At 38.1% G+C, this 10,206-nt stretch overlaps 1 long non-coding RNA gene across 1 annotated transcript in view; it reads left to right on the top strand.

Annotated features, from left to right (window-relative positions):
* The window catches only part of LOC135199888 (uncharacterized), a 30,925-nt gene extending 27,419 nt beyond the window's left edge, over positions 1–3,506 (top strand). Inside the window, exons 2-3 of the long non-coding RNA XR_010311147.1 lie at positions 1,796–2,595; positions 2,946–3,506. This is a non-coding gene — a long non-coding RNA (uncharacterized LOC135199888). The remainder of the gene's footprint in view (positions 1–1,795; positions 2,596–2,945) is intronic.
* Positions 3,507–10,206: the final 6,700 nt, after the last annotated feature.

Raw genomic sequence — 10,206 nt, 5'->3', positions numbered from 1 at the left:
GGACACTTAGTGAAACGTTAAGATTTGACCTGAAAACTAACAATAGTCTGTCTATATTAGATAATATCACATCACCAAGTCATTTCGTAAACAGAAACTTCACCCTGGCATTCACAGTCATGAACTCGAGTTGAAAGTTGACATTCAAGACAAAGAAATTCTGAACTGGGAAATCATCATGGTACTTACAAGGATGCAGAAATTCTGGACAGGTTCTCCTTTAAGAGCCCTTCTTCTGTCTGAACAGGTTCTTCTAAGAGAAGAGATCTTCTTCTGTCAGGACAGGTTCTTTCAAAAACTCAACTACACAGAAACACCTCCAAACGCTTCAGCACTGTCTCTCAAAGTGTCTTCACTGAAACATCACTTTGGGATTTCACTTAACTTTTTTGTGGGGTTTACCCTTTATACTTTCTGGATAGACTTCTTGCGTTTCCTTAGGTGTTCATCGAGTGGTCCTTTGGCTTTGGCATTTTCTCCACCGAACCACTTTCTGATTTCTGTTGCAAGACATTTTTCCTCTGGTGTAGAGAACACACTAGATAGCACACAAGGAACTACACCTTTGAGAGTTGCAGTCATTACACTCCTTTCCTCTGGTGTAGAGAACACACTAGATAGCACACAAGGAACTACACTTTTGAGAGTTGCATTCAATACACTATGTAGATAGCACACTAAAGGAACTACGCCTTTGAGAGTTGCATTCACTACACCATTTTTCACTGGTGTAGAGAGCACATTAGAGGAACTACACCTTTGAGAGTTGCAGTCACTACACTCCTTTCCACTTATCTTATCAAATGGTTCGTTCGCTCTACAGTCGCTTGTTTCAAGGGGCTCCGAGAGGACTTACACAGCCAAGACTACACAGGAAGCTCCCCCCAGATATTGGAGGGAGAGGAAGAAGCCTCAGGCCCTTCGGGAGAACGTCGCGAGACGCCCTCTGATTATTCCGAAATTCATGATCAGAAACTGCCACTAGAAACGACCAGTAGAAGTCAGACTTTTGAACCGACGGCACTGTAATATATCCACAAGGATACTTGGGGAAGTTGTGGCACCACATTGCTCTCTTGCGAAAGCGGCAGCGGAAACGGGGCACCGAAAATGAGCGGATTTCCTACAGATGAAGCCCACAAATAAGGAGCACTGACCTTTCTGCCTGCGACTATATAGACCCAGTCTCTCGTGAATCCATTTGCAAAGTCTGTCGCATGAAATATTCAATCGTAGACTTCAGTTCTATGATTTTTTATTTTCCCCCAAGAGTTTCCTCTTGGAAAATTTTATCTCTCTCTCTCTCTCTCTCTCTCTCTCTAAGCAGTTGATTGTGTCCGTAGTTTCCGGACAAAAGCGTCATAAATAAAAACACATAACTAAATAACCTGTCAGCGTCAGCAGCACGCATTACAAATGCCATTTCGTAAGTTCCGTGGGCGACTTTATTTTTTAGTGATATGAATGAATTAATATCTGCCAGTAGGTGCCAGCCACTATATAGTAACAGGCGAAATGTTGCGCAAATAAGGTTTTATTTATTTTATTATTTTTTTTTTTTGTGAAACTACGAGAGGGACTGTCGGGATCCTGGACTATCTAAGGTCACTGGATTTTTTAGATATTTTCTCCACCATTTTTGTAAACTGCCCAGTCTTGTCCCTGTGTGCATTTGTATAGTTTAATTTTGAGGTTCGAAGTTTTATCAGAAGATTAAACTATGTAGATCTAGTACAGTTGTATTAATTGTGTCAAATGTTTTGCGAATAAGTAATTCATATACTTTTATTTTCAGGTAGACAAGAAGTGACGGAACTCCTATTTCACTTCAAGAAATGGAGTCTGACTGCAACTGACTGGATTCGACCATTGTCGTACTTTACTTGATTTGTGAAGTAGACCCTTGAGAATAAGGTTACTTACTCATGGGTAATTGTGAACTCAATGAGGAGTAGTTTATATTATTTTACACCATGAGTCCTGATTGTATTTATTTTTGATAGGAGCTTGGGACAACTCCCATGGTGGGAAGGGTGTTAAGAATGTGTGTGTAGTTTTTATGTCTTTCATTATTTTACGTAAGCATTTCCTCTTAATGTATAAGCAAAGAAGCACCGACTTGCTTTGCAAGTGCATTTTGTCTCCACAATCTTAACGAGATTAATAAATACAGTTTGATTCAAGATGGCTGCTGCTGACTTTCATTTCTGAACCAGATCGTCTTCATTCCAGCCTCCAGAGCGCCTCAGGATCTACAGACCTGACTACCCAAACAGACCTCTGGAGGGGTGACTTGGAAAAGAAAATTGAGAGAGAGATGTTGGTATACTGACGACACCGACAGCACAAGTTCCTAGCCTCCTGATTTCGATTTCTTAGAAGAATAGTTCCTAATTTAACGACCAGAATACAACCAGAGAATCCCAGGACAACCAGCAGATGATACTATATAAGTCCTGATTTCGGACAGGAGTTTGACTGGCTACCACCTGATTGAAAGAGGCGGTTAGGAATGAAATGAAGAGATGTCTTTGGTTTAGACCAAGTTATTTTCAATATTGACCCCTGCTCTAGCTTCAAAACACGTCTCTGTCGGTAAGGCCAAGTCCAGAGGTCCTTCCAAGCCTTTGCCTCTTTGTCAGTGGAGAGGTTTGCACATGAGCATTGGCATAAAAAATGACATATAGAAGTATATTTAAATTTAAATATGCATTTATGGACATTTGGTATATTTGGGATATGGCTGGTTTTGGATCCTCTTATTAGACTTTTATCTCTTTCCTTGTTGTTCTATCTTCCCTATCTACAATTATCCATCTATTAACTGACCTTTTATTGTTCGTGTATGTGCTTACACGTCCATAAACTATTTATATATATGTTAGACATCAAAGGAGAACGTCCCCATAGAAATACAGTGTGAAAATCGGGTCTCATTCCACCAGCCAATGGGAGATCGTTTACGAAGAATCTTTGCCCAAAAACCGAAGCTTTGAGCCAATGAGAGAGAGGGCGATAGAAACGTCGTGTATAATGGAGGCCTGAATAGTGACAGCTGACAGGACGGTTTCCTTCCTATACAAGAGCTAAGAACTGGTAAGAATATGGAGTTCCTTGGGTCATATTCTTAATGTTGTAGGTTAGAATGACCATCGGGAATCTTAAGACTGTCATGGAAAGGGGTATTGTGGGCCCGGAATAGAGAATTTTGGCACTTTTGCCAAGTTTTTCTGTAGGGCTTCAAAGCTGTAGAAGCTGGATGGCCGTTGTAGTATACTTTTTGAGAAACTGACTTGTGGTAAATTTCTGTAGATTCTGAGGATCTCGAACGTATTTGTGGTTTGGGGTCCATAGCGGAGCTTTCGTCTTAATTTTACAAAGGTGCTAAAGGGAGAAAGAGGCCTGCTGCGTATATCTGGCCTCTTTGAACCGACACAGAGACACAGACGATGTCAGACAGACGTTTCCTTCTTGGGTTATGTGGGAAAAGGGCCAAGTATAGCGATTCGTGGTGCTATGAAGCCCTGAATTGAAAAGTATGATAGGTACAATTTAGCCAAACATCGTACTCGCTGAACCAGTATATCACCAATTCATAGCTTAAATCATCTATCAGTCCGTAAGGTGACTAGACTAACTTCCTGCTGAATAATCATCTCTCGCAGCATTCTGCTTAAATAGGGGAGCAACCGTGATTACTGGGCCATTGCCTGCTAACCAAAAGTACATCTTGCCGTTTGTATATAGCATTAATTTTTGCACCAGTTTCTCGGTGGGTAGGATCCATATATAGATGCTACGTATTAGCCAATAGGTGTGGGAGCTTTTATACGCAAGTACGCAAGCACACGTTTAACACAAGCTTTTTCGCATAGGTGCACCCTAATATGTAATTAGTCCTACATCGGCCGCTGGTGAGTTTGACATTTTGATAGTTTGACATCTCGAAGCCTCTGCCATGCCCACCTGTTGTGTTTCAGTAGCTCGGGATTTCGAAGAAGATAATCGCGGGATTTCTTCGACTTTAAAAGAGATTAGGTTAGGATTTATTGAGTGGAGACTCTCTCTCTCTCTCTCTCTCTCTCTCTCTCTCTCTCTCTCGCTCTTTGCCTCTGTCAACATTTGAAAACATTGGTTTTTGGGAATATAAACGGTCTAGCGCGTATTGTTTCAGTTTACAGGTCGGCACGTAATGAAAAATCTGACGTTAATATTACAACATATAAAGACGAATCTGATGATAATTAATGTAAGCCTAGTTTCCGACAAAGTTCACCGCCATAGTTACGTCTAGTAACTTGACATGTTAATTATTATTATTCGTCTGTCTCGCTCGAGACGAGCTGGACTTGTCAGTGTTAATGGCTACCACCAAAACATGAAGGTTTTGGAAAAAAGATTATTATTTTTTGGTGTCATTTACATCCCACGTGACACTGGGCACCGAAGGTATTTGGTTTCTTTGCCGTATTTCATTTTGTATCGGCACCATTGGCACATTTGGTGCCAAGTGTTCAAGTAGTGAGATTAAGAAGGTTTAAAGTCACGTAAACATTACTGGATATGTAAGGCTTTCTGGTGTGATATAATTACTTAACTTGCAATACACGACATCAACTTGCAATACAAGACAAACTTGCAATAGACATTAACTTTCAATACAAGGCATTAACTTGCAGTACACGACTTTAACTTGCAATACAAGACATTTACTTGCAATACAAGACATTAACTTGCAATACAAGACAAACTTGCAATAGACATTAACTTTCAATATACATTAACTTGCAATACAAGACATTAACTTGCAATATACGACTTTATCATGCAATACACGACCTTAAATTGCAATACACGACAGTAACTTGCAATACACGACAGTAACTTGCAGTACACGGCATCAACTTGCAATTCACTAAAACTTGCAATACACATCAACTTGCAATACACGACATCAAATTGCAATACAAGACATCAACTTGCAATACACAACATCAACGTGCAATACACGACTAACTTGCAATATACGACATTAACTTGCAATACAAGACAAAGTTGCAATACAAGACATCAACTTGCAATACAAGACATCAACTTGCAATACAAGACATTAACTTGCAATACAAGACATCAACTTTCAATATAAGACATTACTTGCAATACAAGACATCAAGTTGTAATACACGACATCAAATTGCAATACAGGTAGTCCTGCAGGGTTGGGTGCTGCTATAAAAAGTAGGAGAATAAAAGTACTTGTGTTAATGTGCGGTTAAGAGCAAGATTTGTAATATGTGCCGAGTTCATTACTTTGCAATGTTAATTGCGTTGCAGTTTTGTGATTTTACTTTCAAAACTGCAGCCTGGTCTTTGACTTGGTACTTTTAATAATTGGTAAGAATTTCGTCGTATTAATAGCAATTCCTTACAGGGAGTATTCCTAGACTTAAACATAATTATTTTGAACCAAAGTACAATTGAGACTTACCAGTTAATGAAAGGGATTTGTTGGAACTAGTCATCAAACCGTTGCATTTTTTAAGCTTTGGCAATCGGTGGTTAAGTGAATTAAGTGTCCCTCCTCCATCTTGGATCTTTGCTGTTATCTAGAGTTCCTTCTGTGGCAACTGTGATGTTATTTATTTAGGAAGAATTGTATTATGTTTGCCGCTATTGGAGCTTTTATTTATAGTTTTAGGTGGTGAATTTGTGGTAAATTTTGCGATTGTAGTTTCAGTTAAGCATTTACCAAGAAAAATGGTTGCGGAAATTTTCTGTGCGTGGTGAAAAAGGAGTGGCTCATGCTCATGTTGATGAAATATATAAAAATTAATATTTTATAGTTTCTTTGTAGTGCATTGTTATATAGGGAAATCTGGTGGTTTAGGTGTATTATTTTCAGGAGTTGGGCCTTTGTTTACGGAAGAGTGTATAAACACCAAATGAGTTTTTACTCATCTTGATTACCTGCATGTCAGGAAGGTGACCAGACTACGACACTAGTAGTACACAGGAGCTGTAAAATGAAATTTTACGCCATTTTACCAGAATCGCTGTTCATATAAGGAAATCAATTTGTTGTACACTCGGCAAGGAATGTTAAGATACAGTTTTTTTAAATCTTCGGACATACATTGTTCAATAATGCCACACCTAGCAACTCTTGAAAGGGGGCGGAGCTTCAAAATCGTAGCGTTTGTTGCTTTCTAGATTTCCAACAACTTTACACCATAAAGATTCTGTTGAGGTCCTATAATCATTTATACTTGAATGTAGAAACAGGCTCTATATTATTCGTTAATGTTGGTTTGGTAACGTCAGTTGAGGGTAGAATATCGATCATCCTTTTTTAAAACCTACTGTGAATCCTTATTTATAAGTAATATTTGACACTAACACGTTAAATTCATAACGTAATTGAAGACGGATCATAAACAATGAAGAGGTGTTTTAAAATTTGGGCAGTTACTTGTGGAAATCGTGAGGAACAATACAGTAAAGGATGAAATAGGACGATAGAGAGAGCGTGCGCAAGCTTAGGCCTATCGATAGAGATACTTAATTCATTATATTTACTTTGAGAGATTAAGTGATAATATTTTTTCAAATGTTTCAAAAGTTGAGAGAGAGAGAGAGAGAGAGAGAGAGAGAGAGAGAGAGAGAGAGAGAGAGAGAGAGAGAGAGAAGCAAAATTTGCTCATGTGAAAGTTTGCCTATTTATAACTACTTAATTTCATATTTTCTTTGGGAGATTGAGTGGTAATATATACATTTTTAAAGTATGTTTTAGAAGTAGAGAGAGAGAGAGAGAGAGAGAGAGAGAGAGAGAGAGAGAGAGAGAGAGAGAGAGAGAGAGAATTATAGTACTGGTGACGGACTTGTGACGGGGGAAAGGCAGAAGAAAATATAAATGAAATTAAAATATCCTCGACTCGATAGGCCTATGTTTGCGCGATATGATATGACTGCTAAGGTCGTGCTGCACTATGCTAGCAAATAAAATTTTTGAAGGATCATAATATTCAAGTTAATTCTCTAAGAAATTCTTACCCTAATCTTGATTATATTCGACAGTTGCCGTAGCATTCAAAGATTGTAAAAAGACGTGGAAAATGTTAGTGCAGGGTGCGGTCATTCTTGCTCTCTTGATATAGTCTTGACTTTTGAAAATCGGGTTTCATCCACAAATCATTCACGAAAAAAGCTGTGTTAATTAAAAAATATTTATTACCACAAATAACTCAATATGTATTGAATTAAAATTTTATATCGTGGAAGATCTTTCAGCCTCGCGGCAAAGAAATGCAGTCGTGTAGGGCTGTAGGCTACTACGAACTGCTCTGTAATGGGAGCATATAGCCAGAAAATCTTTGAGCTGACATGCTACTTTAACCTTGATTAAGATTTATATTTAAAGACAGTAGCTTTGTAAACAGCAACTAGCATTCGATCCATGTCAACGTCAAAGTAATCAAAGTGTGAAATCCGTTACGTAGCCAGTATCCAGTGACTTGCGCTTTCCCGCTCGGAGTTTTAGGGCTCCTCCTCACATCATAGAAAACGCTCTTGCGGATGCAACTAGATTTGGTCAACCTACCTTAGCCGTCGCAACATTGAGTGCCATAGACGTCAGCTAACTTTAATCCCTTTGGAATACAAACATAAGTTTTGTAGAAAACTAAATAATTGCATTCACCACTTATGATGAGGCAATATACCTCCGTTCATGAAGCAAAACGAGTAATTATTGTCGTCGTGATACATAGGGCCGTATCCAGAAATCATACGACGGTTCTTTGTATGCGATCGTCATGGTCTTGCCGTATCCAGAAACAAACCACACGAACATACGCAGGCCTTCGCATTTAACGATGTAACTGTAAGTTTGGAACCATAGTGAGCGACGCGTCGCATGGGTACCCCCTTGTGATGGCAGAATTGAAAGAATGTAAATTTCAACTCTACCTTAAAATACATTTACCAAAGTGACTCATCTACAATGTCTATCGAAAATATGAAACAATTTGTGGTAAAAAGACATGAATAACAGCACAACAAAGATCTTTCAATTAATACTTTTAAGAAGTCTTTGCTTGCCCTAAATGCCGACGATGGATGAATTCCAGCTCATCGTAACATAAACAATCGGTCAATCACCTCTGTTGGAATTCTTTTTCTTCAAAATAGGCTTCGTTGACGTGTTTAGAATTTCCTTTTCAATACAGAATTACGTTTTTAATTGGTATACATCTAGAAATCTTAATGTGGTATGTTAATATTGCCAAGAAAGTTAAAAATCAGAACAGCCAAATTGAACTACAAGTAGGCTAGGCTGGTGATGCAAGCGTGAAATTCCACGTACGCTGTTTGTAATAAATTAGAAAGTATGGTAGAGTGTAATTGACAAGACTAGGTTCCATATGATACTCAAATGAGATTGGCCAAGCCATTAAAAAAGAGGATGAAGCTAATTGCTTATGGTAGTGGCTACCAATAGGTATGGATTGTCAAATCTAGGTATACCTATAGTGGTAAGCCTTATTACTGATTTCTGACAGGCTAATAAAATTCTAGCTCAGTTACGGAGAGAAGTATTTCTCTCTCTCTCTCTCTCTCTCTCTCTCTCTCTCTCTCTCTCTCTGTGTATTGATATATTTATAAGGAATTTTCAGTATTTCGTTAGGTTAATACTAGGATACCAAAACCATCTTAGAATGCTGTTCCTTTCCTGCCCTGGGCTTCACCCCTTGGGCCCCACCTGACTTAAATATGCATCCGTAAGTAAAAAGGCAGAGGCAGCGAAACAAAAATTGAATAGCTCATCTTTGCTTTTACTCGAAAAAAGTTTCAACAGCGATACACTCAAAGGAACTGTTCCCTGAATTGTTAGAGAATAGAATCTCAGTTACCTATTTCTCTGAACCAAAGAGGTTGGTATATCCAAGGCACTTGTGTATATATTATGTATGTATGTATTGAACATTAGAAACAATATTTATTTAGCTTTTCCTTCGTTTTTTTAATACAGGGAAAACATTCAAATTTCAATTTCCATATCATCTTTTAGTGTATGTTCAATATGAAATTTTGGTCAAAAGCCAAACACTGAAAACTGTTTGACATTTAGCACCAGAAAACTTAATAAGCATAAGAATAAGGAAGCACTAGGTCAAAATGGACTCCAGAAAGAGGAAAAGGAAAAAAAAATAAATAAAAGGGCCTAGAAAAACTTATCTGCACTAGCAGCTGATGCTTGAGGCTAGATCTGACAGCAGCTATGTGAATCAGGCACCAGTTACTGGTCACTAACCCTCCCCCACAGAATCCTTAGATTAGGTTACCTTACTTTGCCTTCATGCTAAATTGCAGATTAGGTTCATCTAGTCTTATTACAATTTCAGCCTTTCCTCATTTATGCCATCCATTTCAGCTGCCTTTTCAAATTTCACACTTCTACTGCCTTTTAAACCTCCTTCCTCTAAATAGGTCTCGCATTTTCAGCATTTTTCCTGTCTCATCTATGCAAGTAATCACAACACTTTAGTAGCTATAGTGTGATTTTATATTGTATTTTTTTTCCTTTCTACACATATTTTATCCTCACTTTTTCCCTGGGCTGCTTTCCTTATTGGTACCTGTGGGTATATAGTTACTTGCTATCTAATCAGGGTGACAGTGTAGTTAGTAATACTACTACTACTATAATAATCAGTGAGTTTTCCTGGACAATGTTTTTGTTTCAGTTTTTATCATATTACTCCTTATATATTTTATGAATTTAAGTAAATAATTTCCTTTTTCCAGCTTGAACAGTTTTCCTTCCTGTTGTGTTTAGAGGGAAACTTACTACTTTAGTTATGAAAAGTTTGGCTGATGACAGTAATAGTGATGCAGTATATTACAATTGTTTTTCTTTTATTTCTTTACCAGGAAAACTAATTTCTCCACGTAATCAATTTTTGATTTTTGGTAACCTTAAGGTACATGGCAAATGGAAATTTCCAGTAGACATTGGGAGATTGTTCAGATATGGCCCAGAGTAGTGTGTCGAGGTGCCTTATGGATGTTTACGCTGCTGTTGCCATCCTTGCACAATAATTTATCAAATTCCCAACTCCACAGGATGAGAACAAAATGATGATGGAGTTATCACAAATAGCTGGAATGCCTGGTGTAGATAGGCTGTGTGGATGGTACACATATATA

The sequence above is a fragment of the Macrobrachium nipponense genome, chromosome 26 (assembly GCF_015104395.2).
Source record: "Macrobrachium nipponense isolate FS-2020 chromosome 26, ASM1510439v2, whole genome shotgun sequence".
NCBI lineage: Eukaryota > Metazoa > Arthropoda > Malacostraca > Decapoda > Palaemonidae > Macrobrachium > Macrobrachium nipponense.
This window is presented reverse-complemented; position numbering and strand designations above follow the sequence as displayed.